The sequence below is a fragment of the Cebus imitator genome, unplaced genomic scaffold (assembly GCF_001604975.1).
Source record: "Cebus imitator isolate Cc_AM_T3 unplaced genomic scaffold, Cebus_imitator-1.0 Scaffold145, whole genome shotgun sequence".
In the NCBI taxonomy this organism is placed as follows: Eukaryota; Metazoa; Chordata; class Mammalia; order Primates; family Cebidae; genus Cebus; species Cebus imitator.
The window spans coordinates 400,525-420,286 of record NW_016107460.1 but is presented as its reverse complement, the minus strand read 5'-3'; the positions used below and the strand labels follow the sequence as shown (position 1 = coordinate 420,286).

Genomic DNA, 19,762 nt, shown 5'->3' with positions numbered 1-19,762 from the left:
AAGAAAGAACATTTTATCTGCACAGTCAGAAGTTACGATGTAGTGATATGTAGTGACACCACTACATTTATGTGCAAAATTCAGTCTTTTTGGTCAACTATACTAATTTGTGAGGTGAACAGATACAATGGTAAATAACTTATAAGAATTAAATCTATGCATACACATACTGCTAATATAGTGATACACGTATCAGCATACATCACAGAACATGGTGGAGTAAGACACTCCAAAGCAGTCCCTTCACTAAATCAACTATTAAGCTGGCAAGAACTGTCAGCTCCATCTCTATGGTAGGCAGCCATGGAGACTGCGGCTCCTATTCCTTGACTGGCCTGCTTGTACCAGGAAGTGAACATCATCCTTCAGAGTTTGTAGGGGGTGTGTTTTGATTTGCCTGTAAATTCACTTAGAGATTGGAGCAAAGGCTGGCTACTGTTTCAAACCCTTAGAGCTGAAGGGCTTCCCAAGCAGTATCTTTCAAAAGAAATTAGATACAGAAACTTTTTTATCCTTATTGGATGCAGGCATTTAAGAAAATCACTGGCTGACCTTAGAGATAACAGAACAGGGACCTCAGTAATTGCATGCAACAAAGAATTCAGTCTTTGCAAAAATAGTTCGGAAAAGTCACTAAACAAACAGATAACTTCAGCTTCAATGAGTAAGAACAGCAACCCCTGGAGAGGGAAAATTATATGACTTCCAGAATTACTGCATTATAATATTCAAAATGTCTAGTTCTTAATGAAAATTGCAAAATACACTAAGAAAAATTAAAATTAAAAAGTTGACAGAAAAATTCACAGAAAAAGAAGAAAAGAAATGGACAGAAACCATCCATGAAGAAGCTAGAACAGGCTCGCTATATCAAGACTTTAACAGTTTTAAATAGACAAAGAAAAAAGGAAATCAGAACAAGCTTCTATGAACAAATAGGGAATATTAATAAAGAGATGGAAATTTCAAAAGGGAATCAAATAGAAATTCTGGAGCTGAAAAGTAAAATAGCTGAAATGAATAATTCCATAATGAGGTTCAACAGCAGGTTTTGAGAGTCAGAAGGGCCAGCAAACCTGAAGATTTCAGAGACAACTGAAACTATCCAGTCTGAGGAGAAGAAAGAAAAAAAAATAAAGGCCATGAAAGACCAATGGGACATCATCAAGTGTACCAACAAATGCAATATGGAATTCCTATAGTAAGACAGATGAATTCTCTAGCTGCACTATCCTTCCAAATGAAGGGGAAATTAAGATATTCTCAGATAAACAAAAGCTAATAAAATCCATTACTAGTAGACCTTCTTTACAAGAAATGTTAAAGGAGTCTTTCAGGCTGAAACAAAAGGGCACTAGATGGTAACCTGAAGCCTTACAAGAATTAAAGATTACTGGTAAAGGTCACTACACAAGTAAATATAAAAGCAAGTATCACTGTATATTTTAACTCTTCTGTTTCCTAAATGAATTAAAAGACATACACATAAAACAAGAATTTTAAATCTATCTATGTAAATGGGCAATAAAAGGGGTGGGAACAAAGCTAACAAGGAGCAGAGTTAATGTACACTAGTAAAAATAAATTGATATTAATTTAAACTAGATAATATAGTTATACAGAAGAGAAAAATAAGGGAATCAAAATGGTACATGAGAAAGAAATCAATCAAACATAAAAGAAGGCAATAGTGGAGAAACTGAGAAACAAAAAGAGATTTAAGACATATAAAAAATAAATAGCAAAATGGCAGAAGTCAGTCTTTCCTTATCAGTAATCACTTTAAATATAAATAAACTCACAAATTAAAAAAAAAAAAGACTGGCAGAATAGAGTTAAAAAAAAAACATGGTCCTGTTTGCTCAAAGCGATAGGAAGAGATTTAAAAACAAAACAAAACAAAAAACACACATGGTCCAACTCTATGTTGCTTAAACGAGATTCACTTCAAACTCCAAAACACAAATAGGTTGAATATGAAACAATAAAAAAGACATTCCATTCAAATAGTAACCAAAAGAGAGCTAGGTGAGTATACTAACAAAAGATAAAATGGGTTTTCAGTTAAAATTTATTACAAGAGAAAAGGATACTACTCTGTATTGACAAAAGGGTCAATTCATCAAGAAAATATAATAATTGCAAATATATATACTCCAAAGAACAGAGCCCCCAAAATATTAATATATGAAAAGCAAGCACTGACAGACTTAAAGGGAGAAATAGAGTTCTACAATAATTGCAGACTTTAAGACACTACTTACAATAAAATATAGAACATCCATACGGAAGAGCAATAAGAAAACAGAAGACTTGAAAAACACTACAAACCAATTAGATCTAATGATATATAAACAACACTCTAACCAACAACAGAACATACATTTTTTTCTAAAGTACACATGGAACATTCTCTAGGATTGATCAGTTGTTAGGCTGTAAAACAATTCTCAATAAATTTTAAGATTGAAATCATACAAAGTATCTTCTCCAATTATAAGGGATGAGGCTAAAACCAATAACAAACTGGGGAAGAAGTGACTAGGAGAATTAAAAAATACTTTCAGATGAATGAAAATGAAAGCACAACACATTGAAATGTATTAGGGGCTGAGAAAGCAGTACTCAGAAAGAAATGTGTAGCTATAAATGCCTATATTAAAAAAGAAGATCACAAATCAAGAAGCAAATTTTATACCTTAAGGAAAAGCAAACTAAACCCAAAGTCAGCAGAGGAAGGAAATAACAAAGATTAGAGCAGGAAAGAAAAAAAAAATTAGAAGCAATGAAACAAAAAGTCATTTCTTTGAAAAGATCGGCAAAAGTAACAAACCTTTAGCTAAACAGAAATTTAAAGGATTATAGGGGAAAATTTATATGCCAGCCAATTAGACAATCTAGATTAAATAAACAAATTCCTAGAAACATACCATCTACCAATACTGACTCAAGAAGAAATGGATAATCTCAACAAACCTAAAACAAGTAGGGATTGAATCAATAATCAAAAACTTCTTAACAAAGAGACGTACAAAACCAGACAGCTTCACTGACGAGGTCAACCAAACATGTAAAAGAGAATGAACAACAATCCTATTCAAACTTAAGAAAAATACAAGAGGAAGAAATACTTTATAACACATTCTATGAAAGCTGGACAAGATACCACAAGAAAACTACATACTACTTAAATCTTCATGGAGAGAGATTCAAAACTCTACAACAAAATACTAGTAAGCCAAATTCAACAGCACATTAAAAGAATTACATACCATGACCAAGTGTGATTTATCCCAGGAATGTAAGGGTAGTACAAAATAAGAAAATCAATCAACGTGATACAACACATTAATAGAATGAACACACACACAAGTGTACAAAATTCAACAATCTTTCATAGAAAAAAAAATAGCATACTAGGAATAGAAGAAAACTTCCTTAATCTAATAAAGGACATCCATGAAAAATTCACACTTAACATCATACTCAATAAATAGTGAAAACATTCTCCCTAAAATCAGAAATAAGGATGTCCAATTTCATCACTGATATTCAACATTATTAGAAGTCCTAGTCAGAGTAATTAGGCAAATAAAAGAAACAAAAGGCATCCGAACTGGAAAGGAAGATGTAAAACTATTTCTATTTGAAGATGACATGATTCTATTTACAGAAAATCCTAAAGAATCCACTCAAGAAAAAACAACTAATGCTAATAAAGTAAGCAAAGTTACAAGGTACAAGATCAGCAAACAAAAACCAGATGTTTCTAATAACAAACATTTCTAAAGAAATTACAGCCCCAAAACACTTTACATATATATTTAATCTTTACAATCCCCTATTAAATAGAGCTCTCTTCACTAAACGTAACGCCCTCCTTATACCAACTTGTATTAAAGGCAATTGATAAATCTTTACACCTAAAAATAAAAGTATGGCGTATAAAAGTATCTGTTCTCTTATCTCCTGAGGTACAAGAGCAGTTTTAAAAACAAAAAAAGGTTCTGCATCTTAGAAATCAAAAGTACCATTTGGATGGTTAGGAATTTCCTAAATAAATGTAAATTTTACTATGCAAAGCCTTAGAAGTTTTAATTTTTCTGAAAATCGCATTTTAAAAGCAACATGAAAAACATTTTTCCCTGAAGAAAACTTTCAGAAAATGACAACTGACAACTGTAATTAAGATTCACATTAAGCCAGCAGAGGTCAGGGTATTTAGGAAGAAAAATGTCTGACCATTGAAATGCAAAGAAAGTATCCTTTCACCCCCCACACAACCTTGGGTTCGCAGCAAAAGGACAAGGCCAAATGCATTGCACGGGTCCATCTTGCACCTGCTATTTTCTTCTCTCCCTGCCTCTTCTTCTCTCCCAGGCTCCCAGCACAAGGCAGAAACCAACACTGGGAGAGATACAATGCTCACCTAAAAAAATACTAAGACGAGTTAGCCCACAGTGGGTCTAAGTGGTTCAGCAACAGGGATATTTATTTTAATTTTTAATTTTTTCAGACAGAGTCTCACTCTGTCACCCAGGCTGAAGTGCAGTGGCGTGATCTTACAGCCCAGGTATGTAGTAGGCTACATCTACTACATAGGTGCAGAGTGCAATGGCTCACTGTCACCTCCACCTCCCAGATTCAAGTGATTCCCCTGCTTCAGCCTCCCAAATAGCTGGGATTACAGGCACATATCACCACACCCAATTAATTTTTGTAATTTTAGTAGAGACGGGGTTTCACCATCTTGGCCAGGGTGGTCTCGAACCTCTAACCTCAAGCGATCCTCCTGCTTTGGCCTCCCAAAATGCTGGGATTATAGGCATGAACCTCCGTGCCCAGCCTGAGCTATTCAAAAACAGCGTACTCTCACTCTATACTGGGTATAGTTGATCACATTTCAACAGATTAAAGTTACTTTTAGATATTAGTCCTATTCGTTAGACCTGAAACAAAATTGCTTTTATTTTTATTTTACTTTAAGTTCCAGGATACATATGCAGAACGTGCAGGTTTGTTACATAGGTATACGTGTGCCATGGGAGTTTGCTGTACCTATTGACCCGTCCTCTAAGTTCCCTCCCCTCACCCCAAAATTGCTTCTTTAAGGTTAAAACAGATGTTGGATAAACTGTGTTTATCAAAACTCTACTAGGATCAGTGCTGGTTTGCTCCTTAACGGACTATAAATACAAGCAGAGAAGGAACCATATTTTACCATACTTGATATTTGCCCCAAGGCTAAGCACTGTATCAGATCAAAAACTGGTGCTCATTGTTCATGAAAGATTAAAAGAATCAATCAAAAATCTCTCCCCTATGGCCATGGCCACCCCAAGCTACTTGTCCACTGTCAGGGATTCCTCCGATTGCACCGGGACAGAGGCCTGGTGCAAAACGGCAGTAAAGAAGCTAGGTTGATACTGAGAAGTCTATATGCTGTGCTAGGTGAGATGATGGGAGGGATCTATGAATCAATTGCACAGCTCCAGCCCTTACTTCCTAAAGAAATAAGGAAGAACAGGGAATTCCCACCATGCCTCCAATCTCACCCCAACTCCTCTCCAAAGGACTGAATTCAGTGCCTGCCTCAGTTACAACCTTAACTAAGAGAAGTGTGACACCACTCAGCACAGTAGCCAGTATGATTATGCAGTATGATTATCCCTCACATGTTCAACTGAGCAGGGAATCATATGCTCCCTTTTTGAGATCTTAATTTTTTAGTTTTGTATTTGACTTTGTTTTAAACTGTGCTGACACACATAAGCTGCAGTAGAGTTTTACCAGACACAGTTGCTAAAGTGACTTGTGTGTGTGTGCACGCACGTGTGTCTCACTGTTTCCCAGGCTGGTCTCGAACTCCTGGCCTCAAGTGACCCTCCTGCCTTGGCCTCCCAAAGCGCTGGGATTACAGGCATGAGCCACTGCACCTGGTCCCCCTAAGATTCTAATACCATATTTTTACCATACACTTTTTATGTTTAGATATGTTTAGATACACACATACTTACCATTTGTGTTTCAGTTGCCTACAGTATTCAGTATAGTTATACGATGTACAAATTTGTAGCCTAGGAGTAACAGGCTATATGTATCATATAGCCAAGGTATGTAGTAGGCCACACCATATAGTTTTGTATGAGTACATTCTATGGCAATCACACAATGACTAAACTGCCTAATGATGTATGTCTCAGGATGCATCCCCACTGTTAAGTGACACATGACTATATGCATGGGAAACTGGTTCCAGGACCTCCCCTAGATTTTGTATGCTCAAGTCCCTATTATAAAATGGCATAGTATTTGCATATGACCTACATGCATCCTCTCGTAGACTTTAGTCTCTAAATTACTTATAACACCTAACACTATGTAAATGCTATGTGAACAGTTGTTATATTGTACTGTTCAGGAAATAATGACAAGGAAAAAAAGTCTATACATATTCAGTACAGATACAACCATCCTTCCTCCCCACCTCCCCCAAATATTTTCTATCCAAGTTTGGTTGAATCCATGGATGCAGAACCCACAGATAAGAAGGGCAAACTGTATATGGTCAAAGTACCACACCAGGTTCATTCCCCTACCAATCCTAGCCTGCAAAGACATATCCTTTGTGCTATATTCTAGCAATCTTTAGGAGTCTGCTTATAGTGATGGAGATAATAAACAACAGGTTATGGAACAACTGGGATTTTCTAAGACTATTAAAATCTAGAAGTTAGGAATTCTCCCCCACTGCCCCACAAGTGTACTTCTACACATTCATTCATTGACTTGTTGATTCGTTCATTTACTCGACAAACATTTATCAAACACATACTAGGTACTAGTATGTGAAACACACTGGAACCACAAAGACAAACAAGTGCTACCTCTGTTGTCAGGAAGCTCACAGTCAACTGGGGCAGACAGGTCACAGAACATTACAACACAGCAAGATAAGAGGTAAGGTATGGAGATGTCCATGCTGTGACAGGAACACGTGGGGTCATCTAACTCTGACTACAAATCCGGGGCTCAGGCAGGGATAGATAAAACTTCTCAGAGATGACAGTGCCTGAAATGCAAGGTGAACAGGCATTTGTCAGAGGAAAGTGGAGAGGACGTAGGAGCATGTTCTGCAGGATCATGGCCTCTGCCACTGAAGGCAAAGTGAGCAGGAGTGGTGAGAATCCAGCCTGGACAAAGAACAGGCAGAAGGCCACCGATGCTGAGGATGAGGATGCTGGTCACAAAACCACGCTTGCTTTTGTTTGTTTGGGGGCAGCCTGGAAAAGGCTGGGTTACCCTGAAGTAACCAGTGTGAAGGATGTAGGCAGTAGACCAAGTAAAACAGGATGAAGGCCTAAAAGAGAGAGAGAGACAGATTTTAGAGCAGTCAGGAAGTAGAAGCATCAGGACTTGGGGGCTGGCTGGATATGGGGTGTCACATGAATGGTGGTGTCATTCATCAATAAGTGATTTTTATGGAAGGCAATGTTGAGTTCATCTTGAACACACTGCGTGTGGGGAAAATCCAGTTAGGACTGTTGCAGAGAAAACTGTCTACATGAAGTTCAGGGATAAGACCTGGGCTGAAAATTAAGATTTGGGAGACATCAGCATATAAGGAGTAGCTACCAAAGAATAAGAAAAGAAGGCCAACAACAAAGACAAACACCAATAGTTAACGAGTGTCAAGAGAAAAACATCTGCAAAGACCTTAGCACATGCCAGCAAAGAGGCAGGAGAAAATCCTTCTTTACTTCAGACACAAAATAAGTCCTGAATTTCGGTCCAGAAAATAAGGTCATCATAAGCACAACTAAGAGCTGAACTGTATTCACAGTGAAAACATGCCTACAATAAAATACTATCTATATAGGTCATTTTTCTGAGAGAAAAGGGAAGGCTGGGGGTGGCAACAAACAGTATACCACAGGTTGCTAAGCTACTGAATAAAATAAGACGGGGCGTCTACCCATGTTGAAATCAGGCTTTTAAAAATGTGCCCTAGAATGATGCAACCTTCATTAGTTACCATAGCAATGAGCTTCATTTCCCAGGGGACAATTGTTATTTTTGCCACCACTGAAGTAACTTGGGGTAGGGGCTGGGACAAGTGAATCCCACTGTGTTTTGAAGACCCTGAATTTCCAGGGAATTGTTTTCTACATATCACACCCCACAACAGCAAAACAAACGGAAGGCAGCCCCCAGAAATCTGGAAACTAATAGAAAAACTTTGAGCAACAGGATGTCAGATCAGCAATGCCTTTTTGTAGTTTTTATAGTCATTCATTTAAAGAGAAAAAAATTATTCAAATGCGGAAAATGTTGCAGAGATTCTTAGAAAACAGCTGAAAGATTTTTTAAAAGTTGATTTCTCTATGATTATCAGATTTCTCTAAGATTATCAGATTTCTCTAATTACTTGTAATAAAAACAAACTGAGAGGTTCCCAGCAAATGCATTCTGACCACATATAGTAAATAAACTAAACCCAGTCTTCTATAATGCACTGTGCATCTTTTGTATCCAGGGTTTCTCCATGATACACAGACACTACTGTGTGGAAACTGCAAGTGAATTGAGGTGGCCAGGGGTTTCAACAATGGGGGACTCAAGCTGGGTGTTGTCCAGTATTGTCTAGCCTCTGGTCCCCTCTTGCCAAGTAGCTCAGTTCTCACATTATGACCCTGGTACAACAGACCAAAACAACTTTGCTGAATCATACACCTGGATTTTTTCTCATAGCTGTAGCAACTCAGAAATCAGTGATGAGAGAAGAGGTGTGGCTATTTATTTTATATTTCAACACCTTGGGCTTTTAATGGCACTCTTGCTTTAAAAACATTCTCTGCCATTCCAGTTCTTTGCCATCATATGCTTCAGCAAGGTGTATTTATTCCAGCCATTTCCCCTTGCAGTTTTTATCAGTTGGGTCATTTCTCTTAATCCAAGGGCTGTGAAAGCCTTCACAATTTAGAATTTTTAAAATCACAGTCAAGTGACAACATTCTCCGTGTTTTAAAATCTGTAAAATGAAGTCTCAACATGAGGTTAAATGGATCCATATACCAGGTGAGAAATTACCAACAATATACTTGGAAATGGTTGTTTTAAACAGTCAGTAGTAAGAGCCTTGAGAGAGGGAAGGAATAGATGAAGCCACAAGGCCTTAATTCTGGTAGCTTTCTTACAAACAGCACTATTTTGTGTCGGCAGATAGTGCCCTTGCACTGTAGACTTGCTTTTGTTTTCTTAGTAATTTAACTCTTACTGACTAATGCTTGCTTAAGCACTGCTTCCTGTCCTTGCATAGTTGTGGGTTTTACACTTCCCTGACTCCCTCTGTCTCTCCCCAGAGTTACACACATATCCACTTTCCCTATGAAGCCTTTGCAATTCCTCAGGCAAAACTAAGCTCCAGAATCCCACTGTACCTTGCACAGGCCTGTGTTGGGACATATCACATTAATCAGCGTTAGTTAGCAAGTCCTTCTTCCCATGACATGAGAAATTCCTTGAATAATCAATAATTCTTTATTTGAATAAAAATTTAAAAATTTTTGTTTTTTGAGTACCTACAATACTTTCATTTTTCTCACACATAGTATTTAGCATACAGGAGGTGCTTTAAAAAGGTTATATAAATACAGGGGGAAAAAAAGAACAAAGAAGGGAAAATTAAAGACAAAAATGAACACTGTCCAAGCAATGGTCAGGAGGAGCCCACAAGGAAGTAGCGGGAACAGCAATGCACCAGAAGATCAGGATGGAAGTAGCGGGAACAGCAACGCACCAGAAGATCAGGGAGGCTGGATGGGGCACTGGTTATCAGCATCAGCCATGCCATCTGCTCCTCAGCCAGAGTCCCTCACAGGCAAGAGAAACACGAGCCTCAGCCTTGAACTGGCAGCCTGAGCAATTCAACAATATGAGGGTGTTCATCAATACCACCCAGTAGGAGAAATCAGGATGATACCACTAGAGAAATAATATAGATTTAAATATTGTTCTTGGCTCCATACACAGTGGGAGGGCATGGTCTGTGTCATCCTACTCACCACTATATTCCTCCAGCCAGTTACAGTGGCAGTCATGTGAAAAATGCTCAGTAGAAACAATGAAATAGTAAATGGAAAGAGCAGTGATTCAGAGAATGCCCCTGGCCGCTACTGTTCCGAATCCAAGAGGGATTAACTATTGTCTTCCAGGTCAGTCATCTTAAAAACGCAGCAGATGCTGGGGAAAGGGGAACAGGGAGTGATTGTGTAATGGATACAGAATTTCTGTTTGGGATGAGGAAAAAATTATACAAATGGATAGTGGTGATGGTTGCACAAGATTGTGAATATACCTAACGACACTGAATTGAACACTTACAAATGGTTAAAATTATACACTTTATGTTATACATATGTTACCACAATAAAAAAACAAAAATAAACAAAAAAAGAAAACAGCAGAATGACACTCTCTCTCTCTAAAACTGTCTTCATAGAGTCGCCAAAGGTGCAGCAATTAAAGACAGATGCCCACAGGCTGGTCACGAAGCAGGTCCGTAAAAATTATTCTGGTTCAGAATGTTATTATTAAAATAAAAATGTCTGTCTGGGCATGGCAGCTCACACTTCTAATTATAGCACATTGGGAGGCCAAGGTGGGAGGATCACTCCAGTTCAGGAGTTTGAGATCAGCTTGGGCAACATGGTGAAATTCCATTTTTACAAAAATACAAAAATAAAATAAAATAATCCGGGAGTGGTGAAGCGCACCTGTAGTCCCAGCTACTCTGGAGGCTGGGGCGGGAGGATTACTTGAACCCAGGAGATGGAGGTTGAAGTGAGCTGAGATTGTGCCACTGCACTCCAGCCTAGGCGACAGAGCAAGACTCTGTCTCAAAAAATAAAATACATTAAAAAAAAATCTCAATGGACAAATAAATCATATTAGATATAAGTAAAGAGAACGTATAAACCTTAAGATAAATGAAAAGCAATCTATTAATAGAATACAGTCTTCACGGAGATAGAGATATGGAAAATGTGCAAGGTTAAACATAAAAAACAAAGTAAAAAAGATTAAAATGTAAAGGTCTAAGATATATATAACTGGAAAGACCAATAAGAAAATGGGGAAAAGGTCAATAATTGAGAGATAATATTTCAGACTCAGACAAATTTTGAAAAATGCCAATCCTACAATGAAGGCAATTAGTGACAAGGAAATTAGCTCAGATCAGATCAAAATTTATTTCCTTTCCCAGACAAAATGGTATGATTATTACGATGACTGTAACTCAACTACACTCCCATTTTCCTGATATCCTGGAACATTAGACAAAATATTCTCTAGGAATGCATGTAACCTCATTAGAGAAAAGAGGAATCCAATCATACATCATTAGATTATAACCACTTTTCTTTGCTATGTTCTCATAAGAAACATACCAAACACATTTTTCAATACCATCGCTTATATTTCAGTAGTGACTAGAAATGCTCCATGAATAAGATGGACCCAAATTGGGTAGAACGTGGATTTAGAAAATAACTTCCACTAACAAAATCAAATAGAATAGAGCAGAAAACAACTTTTCTGTCTTCACTGTCTCTATTTCTCTTTATCCCTTATAAATCACCCCAGTAAGCAGAATAAAGATATAATCATCTCCAGCAGATGTGTGAAGGTACTAGCTAGGACTCTAGATGAATTAAATGATTTGATAAATGTTTGAAGACGGTGGGGTAAGCCACATCAGAATCTTAGTGTCTTAAATAAAGTGCATGCGCTTTGTCTACTTGTTTGAATAAATCAACAGTAAAAAGATGTTCAAATTTGAAAATGTTAAATGGTATTAGAAAATTATTATTCATTTCTTTTTTTTTTTTTTTTTTTCTTTGAGACAGAGTTTCACTCTTGTTGCCCAGACTGGAGTGCAATCTCGGCTCACTGCAACCTCTGCCTCCTGGGTTCAAGAGATTCTCCTGCCTCAGCCTCCAGAATAGCTGGGGTTACAGGCGCCTACCACCATGCCCAGATAATTTTTTGTATTTTTAGTAGAGACGAGATTTTTACCATGTTGGCCAGGCTGGTCTCGAACTCCTGACCTTAAATGATCCAACATGCCCAGCCTATTTATTTATTTCTGTGTGATAAAGGTACTGGGGTATGTGGAACCAGTTATCCTTTATAGATATGTACTATAGCACTAACAGGCAAAATGATATAGTAATCTAAAATTTGTTCACAGCAAATACCAGCATCCACACCCATCAAAGAGTGGAGGGAGTAGCTAGATGAAACAAGATAGGCAAAGGTTGATAACTAAAGCCGGGTGATGGATATATCGCTATTTTTGTGTGTTGTATATATCTGAAATTGCCCACAAGAAACTGTTTTTAAAAATCTTCAGCTTTTGACTCATATCAACAATTGTATAAATATATACAACAGCCTCTTCTGGGAGCACAAAAAGATTATGAGTAGAAAAATGGTAGTGATTATTAATTCAAGCAGTTCTAAACACTTTTGTCATTTACTTAGCAATCTGAATTGATTTAATATCCTTTATTGGTATTAATAAAAAGTTCACAAATAAAACACTTTATTTCTAGATAACAAATTCTGGGCTTCTAAAATGAATACCTTGAATAAATTATGCTTGTAAAGATTTGAACAGCTGAGACTAATTATCTAGCATAATTGCCTAAATGTCAAAAATAATAATAATTGATACACAGTATCAGAATAATCCTGCTAGAAGTTTTTTAAAAGCTCTCGTGTCAAATATTCTTAATATATATGATGGTAGTATATGTCAATGAGAAAGGAGGCAGTAGCATATAAGCTTCTTTGAAGTTAGTGGAGTAGATGAAAATACCTACTTCTGCAGTGCTTAAATGTATTTCATTAGAAGATTAAATTCTCCTCATTCCGCATTAAATAATCGACATTATTTTGAATATCCATCTACTTTCCTTTTATAACAAAGAAACAAGTAGAGTTTCTAGGTGGAATCATAAAAGCTCTCATAATCTAGCCTATTTTAAAAAGACTAACCATTTCTCACAAACTTAAATACATCTGACATGCTTTGTAGAAACACAAACGAGGCATAAAACAAAAAGAATTTAAAAAGACAATGATAATACATCTTTTCTCTGCCAAGTCAAATAAACAAACAACAATAACTACTGCCCTCTACAATTCTGCTTGGAATAAAATGATGATTTTGAATGAATGGCTGAAAAAAATCTCATGTTATCTTGGAAAACCACAGTATACAGATAACCCCTCCTCCTATAATCAACCTTTCTTCCTGTGGGATTTTGTGATGCATAATGTATACTCATGAATGTTAATAAATCTCATAAATCAAAATCACATTACCTTTCTTTCCACACTGAGCCTTTCTCATAAGCTTCTATAGAACTGTGCATCAATGTTCCTTGACATATCAAAGCACATGGTATACAAAAGTGGAGATGAGCCCATGATAGCAAAATTTCTTTATATTTTTGGTTAGAGAAAAGTCTTTTGCCAGAGACGTCATTATATTCTTGACCTCCCTTGATTTTAAACTGTGCCAATAAAAAAGCATACATGTAAACTCATTAAATACACAGAGAAGCCACAAAAACAGAACCTTCTGTTTATTAGCCCTTATTTTTGTTTTTGTGGGGAAAGTGAGGTAAAAGCAATAGTTGTAACGAAATTATTTCCTAAAATTTTCTTCTTTAAGAATTTATCAAATTGCAAAAAGATTCTGAAATTCTAAATAATCTTGAGCTGGAGCTAAGGCTGACAAGCCACATAGTCCCTCCACTAAAGGCCATTCTGTTATGAAGCATAATATGTAAATCATTGCTCTGCATAATATGCAGCAGTATCAAGTTAAGCCCTGCAAAAATAAGAATCCAAAAAGCTTAGCAGTGCCCAATATTTTTACTAGCCAGCATACTCCCAAGGAGTTATATAGGTAATAAAATGAATGAAATCAGCATTTTCTGACTCACACAGTATAGCTTTTCATGAATGGGTACTGATGTGTGCAAATGGATTAACCCTCTGATCTCATTTTAATGAGTTTCTTTTTGTCTTCGAGGGACTACACTGCACAGAAGCTCAATCACCCTACAGTCATTTAAATCAATCCATTTAAGAGTTTTAAGAAATGTACTCACTTGCACTTATTTGGGAATACTAAATTCACCAAAATTTAAAGTCAGAGAATAATTTAAATAATACAAAGTTATCTCTTCCATCCAAAAGGTTGCTCAGCTCTGTCAAATTCTACCTCCTTAATGTGACTAAAATCTGTCTTCTTTGCTATTTATGCTGCGTTGTTCACACTCTCATTAATACCCCACCCCCACGAGCATCCTAGCTGGTCTCTTTACTCCTGTTTCATCCTTCTCTGATCCCTTCTTCACCCAGTCACTTTAGTCATCTTTCTAAAATCCAAATCTAATTATGTCAGAACCTTTAAAGATTTGAGGACCATGTCCAACTCTACAGTTTACCAGGCCTTCCAAGAGCTGACCTCTGTCTGCTTCTCTGGCCCTATCCACCCTAGCTGCCCAACACTGGCCCCATACTCGTAAACTACTCTTGTCAGAGGCATTCGAACCAAAGTGACTCCATCTTGAGTGAGGACTAGGAAACTGCGGCTGGGATTTGCTGGGCTACATTCCCAGAAAGTTAGGTATTCCTGGCCTCTAGATGCTTATGGTTAAGGGAACAAACTGGTAATGATTACTAAACAGACCCAGACTTGGGAGTGTCCTAATATCCCAGTATCTTGAGAATAAAAACATTCCTAATTTTCCTTTAAAGATAATAATATAAATTCTTGCAAAATATAGTAATTAAGACAATTAATCCTTTATCACAAACCCTTGTTAGCAGAGCACATCTCCCCATAATCTTTTTTATCCTATGTATACGAGCACTATACCTAGGGTAGACGTGTTCCTCCTTTTACTTTCAGGAATGCCCTATTCTATCTATGAAGTAGCTATTCTTTCACCATTTTACTTTCTTAATAAACTTGCTCTGCTTTGCACTATGGACTCATCCTGAATTCTTTGTTGCACGAGATCCAAGAACCCTCTCTTGCGGTCTGGATTGGGACCTCTTTCCTATAACACTCAGTTCTCTAACATGGGAGCTGACAAACATTTGGATCTCACAGGCCAGGAAAAACAGTAACAAAAACAACTAAAAGAGTAGTGAGTGAAGCACAGGGTTGCCAACTTTTCATTTGCCAAAAAAATTTTTTAAAAAATGATTTTAAACAAAAAGTTTACAATTTGCTAGTACTTTCATTTTACAAAAAGAAAAACATGATCTTATCATTTTAAAACACGAAATTTAATTCTAGAAATGAAATGCTCATTGCATTGCCCCATCTCTTTTAAAAAATTCCACTGCACACTGGTAAAAACTTCTGCATGAACTTGTTCAGTGAAACCCCTGCCCTAACTACATCATACGTTTATGTCCCTGCAGATGCCGACCTCCTGCTGAAACAACTCTTCCTCCTCCATCCCGTTTTCACCTGCAAAACTAATACACCTTATAGGGCAGGGCAGTCCTTTTCAAATTTTAATGTGCATAAGAATAACCTAGGGATTTTGTTAAAATGCAGATTCTAACCACAAATATTTTGTCTGGTGTTTCTTCCAGAAGTTTTATAATTTGAAGTTTTACACAAGTCTATGATCTGCTTTGTATTTATTCATTTCTGCATGTGGTATGAGGTATGGATCGAAGTTCATTTTTTCACATGTGGGTATCCAATTGTTCCAGCACCATTTGTTGAAAAGACTACTCTTTCTCTACCGAGTTGCCTTTGCTCTTTGGTCAAAAATCAAGTGATCCTGTGTATGTGGGTCTCTTTCTGGACTCTACCCTGTTCCATTGACCTATTTGTCTAGGCCAAGTGATCTCATTCACATGTATCTAGATGGATCATGATCCAAAGACAAAGAGATTTCTGTCAAATGACAGAGGACCTGGAATATCCCAGACCTCCTGGATGTTTGCCTTGTTTTCTTTCCCCCTCACTGTATTGTATCCTTTGCCTCAGGCAAAAGTCTTGTGAGTACTTTCCATAACTGACCCTGGGTAGCTGTTGGGATGATTTTGCTTTCTGTCTAAAAAGACTTTTCTTACTATGAAGCCCAAGGACTGGCTGTTTTCCATCATGCCTTAATGGGTCAAGGTCAATTCTCTCTTTGCCTCTCTGCTAGAACTGGTACTTCCCAGGTTAACTGAGGGTTGATCATAGCCCACAGGCCTATTTTGATAATGACCAGTTAACCATGACCAAGATAACTAAGATAATTGTAAAAGGAGGAATTTTTTAGTCTAAAGCATGTTTATAAATCAGTGTGTGCCGGCGTGTGAACTCCAAGTCTGCATGTATAAATGTGTGTTACAGAGGTACCTGAAGCTAACAGACTCATTGACCTGAAAATGAACACAACTCAGCAAAAAACAAAATCTTTCAAGAAACATCACCAATTGCCTAACAGATCATTGTTGGGATTCCTGATATATGTAAAGGAAGCATGCCCTCAGCATGCTGAAAAAAAAGATGAGGAAACTTCTGGTGGGCATTCCTTCCATTAAGAGAGTCAAGTCAGGTTAAAGTATATTTAAGTGCTTCCATAGTCTGAGAAGGGAATTACACTTTGACACTGCCCAGATACAGGGATACCAGAAGAGAAATGGGGAATGAGGGTATGGTTAGAGTAAAGCTGCCAGTTTTCCTTCCACTAGTTGGGAAAATTAAATAATAGCAGAAGGAATAACAACATACTGAGCATTTGTTATTTTCAGACACGTGTTTTATTTGCTTTATATCATTTAATATTCACAAAAGTTCTAGGAGGAAGGGAGATTCTGCTTTCACTTCCCCTTTAAAAGTGAGGGACTGTAGTGTGGAGACCCTCACCTGTCTGTCTCCCAAGTCACAGGGAAAAAAAGAATGCAGTCTGACTCAAAAGCCTAAGCCTTACCGTGAGACTATTTCTGAAGATATCTGAGTGCTCAGAGAGAGGAAGAAATCAGAGTTGGAGGAAAAAAAGTGAAATGGAAGAAGTCTGGTGAAAAGTTTTCACTATTTAGAAGACAGGAAGCCAAGGAAAATGCCTTACAGGCATTTAGAGCACCTTGCAGAGTCCATTAGTTAGATCTGGATTTGATCACGTCTAATTTATGCCTCAAGGTACAAGAGACAAAAATACATGCTGTTCTACGAAATTCTCTCAATTACACAAAGCTGCTGTTCTTCATAGGCTGACATGAAAAATGATGATCACTTCATAATTTCTCTCTCAACTTCGCCATGTAAAAGGTTTACGACTTCCTGCAGGACACAGTAGCTCAAGCCTGTAATCCCAGCACTTTGGGAGGCTGAGATGGGCGGATTACTGAAGGTGGGGAATTTGAGACCAGCCTGGCCAACATGGTGAAACCCTGTGTCTACTAAAAATACAAAAATTAGCTGGGCATGGTGGCGCATGCCTGTAATTCCAGCTACTTCGGAGGCTGAGGCAGGAGAATCCCTTGAACCCGGGAGGCAGAGGTTGCAGTGAGCTGAGAGTGCGCCACTGCACTCCAGCCTGGGAGAGAGAACAAGACTCCATCCCAAAAAATTTAAACTAAAAAATTAAAAAATAAAATGTTTAGAGCTTCCTTTTGGGGGGACTCTGCATTCATCCCTTCCCTCTTGTCCAATTTTGACTTTTAGATAAAACCCACTTAACCCAAACATGATGCACCCTATTGCTTTGATCAATAAACAAATGTCTTCACAGGAGGAATCTAAGATGGCCAATTAGGAGCAGCTCAGGATTGTAACTCGCAGTGAAAGCGTGGAGGGTGAGTGGACGCCACATTTCCAAACGGATTATTATTGCCCACAGACCAGGAGATTCCCAGGCGGAGAAGCCCCACGGGTCGCCAGCGCGGCTGTTTTGGCCCTCGAGGCCGGCGTGGCTGTTTTGGCCAGCGGCTGTTTTGTCAGCGCCCCAGTGCGGCGGTTCTCCATATAAAATACAGGGGTCCGGGCACCGTTTTGGCTGGTAATTGGAGCTCCAGGAAGGCAGAATCGCCCATTCATCTTACTAAAAAGGGGACTGGGGCCAGGCGCGTGGCTCATGCCTATAATCCCAGAACTTTGGGAGGCTGAGGTGGGTGGATCATGAGGTCAAGAGATCAAGACCATCCTGGTCAACATGGTGAAACCCTGTCTCTACTAAAAATACAAACAATTAGCTTGGCATGGTAGCGCGTGCCTGTAATCCCAGCTACTCAGAAGGCTGAGGCAGGAGAATTGCCTGAACCCAGGAGGCGGAAGTTGCAGTGAGCCGAGATTGCGCCATTGCACTCCAGCCTGGGTAACAAGAGTGAAACTCCCTCTCAAAAAAAAAAGGGGGATGAAACAGGGAGCCAGCCCAGGAGATTCCTGGGCAAAAAAGCACCACGAATCTCAGCACCACTGTTTCAGTCAATGCAGTGGGTCGCTGCACAGGAAATCACACAGATCCTGGTGCCTTTTCAACAGGTGACTGGAACACCTGGGAGACAGTCGACCTTTCAACTAAAAAAAAAAAAAAAAAAAAAAAAAAAGGCTCTGAGGCAGAGAGCGAGGTGATCAGGATCCGCTGGTCCCACCCACACAAAAAAACAGCAATCTGAAACACTCTGGATTAAGAGTTTCATAGCAAGCACAGCAGAACCCGGGACGGTCCAGCTCTGTGGGGGAGGGGCGTCTGCCATTACCGAGGCAGTCCACTACTACGGAGGTAGTTTGTCATTGCTGAGGCAGCCTGCCATTGCCGAGGCAATCCGCCATTACAGAGAGACCGCTGCCATTATAGAAGTGGGCTGCCATTGCCAAGGTAGTTCTAACTACACCCATATAAACAGGAATGCAGGGAAGTTCACATGGCAACTGGGCAGAGCCCATGGCAACTCAGCAAAACCTCTGCAGACAGACAGTGACTAGGCTGCCTCCTAGCTGGGCAGAGCAGCCCTGAAAAAAGGCAGCAGCATAACAGAAACTCATAAATAAAGCCCTAACTCCCCGGGAAAGAGCACCTGGGGGGGGGGCAAAAAAAAAAAGCAGGGGGGTTTATGAGTTCTGCTGCAGCAGACTTAAACGTACCTGCCCAGCAACTCTGAATGAACAATGGAGCTCACAGCTCAGCACTTGAGCTCCTATAAAGGACAGACTGTCTCCTCAAGCAGCTCCCTGACCCCCGTATAACCAAAGAGTCACCTCATAAAGGAGAGCTCAGACTGACATCTGGCGGGTAGCCTTCTGGGACAAAGATAGAAGAAGAAACTGGCAGCAACCCTTACTGTTCTGCAGCCACTGCAGGTGATCCCCAGGCAAGCAGGGCCTCGAGTGGACCTCAGCAGTCCTACAGCAGAGTGGCCAGACTGTTAGAAGGAAAACTAAGAAACAGAAAGAAATAACTTCATCATCAACAAACTGGACGTCCACTGAGAGACCCAATCTGAAAGCCAACAACTACAAAGACAACAGGTGGATAAATCCACAAAGATGGGAAGAAACCAGCACAAAAAGGATGAAAACACCCAAAACCAGAATGCCTCTCCTCCTACAAGGGATCACAACTCCTCACCAACAAGGGAACAAGGCTGGATGGAGAATGAGTGCAATGAATTGACAGAATCAGGCTTCAGAAGGTGGGTAATAAGAAACTTCTCTGAGCTAAAAAAA

General features: G+C 38.8%; 1 protein-coding gene across 4 annotated transcripts in view; it reads right to left on the bottom strand.

Annotated features, from left to right (window-relative positions):
- Positions 1–19,762, bottom strand: part of WDFY2 (WD repeat and FYVE domain containing 2) — a 199,685-nt gene that overhangs the window by 122,612 nt on the left and 57,311 nt on the right. The window lies entirely within an intron of this gene.